Source organism: Oryza glaberrima, chromosome 3 (genome assembly GCF_000147395.1).
Source record: "Oryza glaberrima chromosome 3, OglaRS2, whole genome shotgun sequence".
Taxonomy (NCBI): Eukaryota; Viridiplantae; Streptophyta; class Magnoliopsida; order Poales; family Poaceae; genus Oryza; species Oryza glaberrima.
Window position 1 is genome coordinate 33,326,367 of NC_068328.1, and position 951 is coordinate 33,327,317.

The window sequence follows — 951 nt, forward strand, 5'->3', positions numbered from 1 at the left end:
AGATATCAGACCCCTCACGATATGGTAAAGACCCAGTTTCGTCCGAGTAGGACTCCTTCCATCCGCAGATCCTGCATCTATTACATGATAGATTTCCTTAACGTATACGGAAACTATTCGTATACGCGCGGGTATACCATACCGGTACCCATCGTACATCCAAGGATAGAGGGTATACCTTATCCGTAACCCTGACAATGTTAATTGCCAGCATTATGCGGAGTAACCGGATAAAGTTTAGTCTTCAGTTTTAGCAGAACTATGCTGAATGGAGTATTCAATTCTAACAGTATATTGTATGCTGACAACAAAGTGATTCGATTAGGTTGTTCCTATATCTTCAAGACTGGTGGCCATCTGTTAGGGTTTGCTTGTCTGAGCATTTTCGTGCCGGCTTCGGCTTATTGGTTCTCCTGGTCTCTTGATAGCTGTGGAAGAAACAAAACTCCAGAGTTTTTGACTCGGCCCTCTCCTCGGTCTCCGTGCTTATAGTCTATCCAATCAGAAGGCTGTCTGTGGTTTTCTGCTTGCATTACAGCTTTTGAGGGTTTATTGGGAGTGTAGCGTAGTTCCACCTCCTACCTCTCATTTGTTTGGAGTAACCTTTGTTTCGCATTAGCCTCTTGGTTTTTTCTTTCTCCCCCCTCCCCCGGCATAGGCCTGTCTGGCTGATTGCGTTGTGTAACTAAAACTCCTTTTCTTTTAATATATTGACGTGCAATCTTTTTGCGCGTTCGTAAAAAGGTTCCTATACAGTACTCTATCAGTTCTTCTTTTAATGTTTTGACATGATTTGATCAAACATTTAAATTTCCGACTATCAACCATTGCTCAAATATTTAGTTTTAAAAAATAAGAAAAAAATATATGTAGATTTGCCTAAAAATTACTATCGTAATATCATAAACTTAACTATTAGATTTTATAAATTTATTTTAACATAAAATTGAT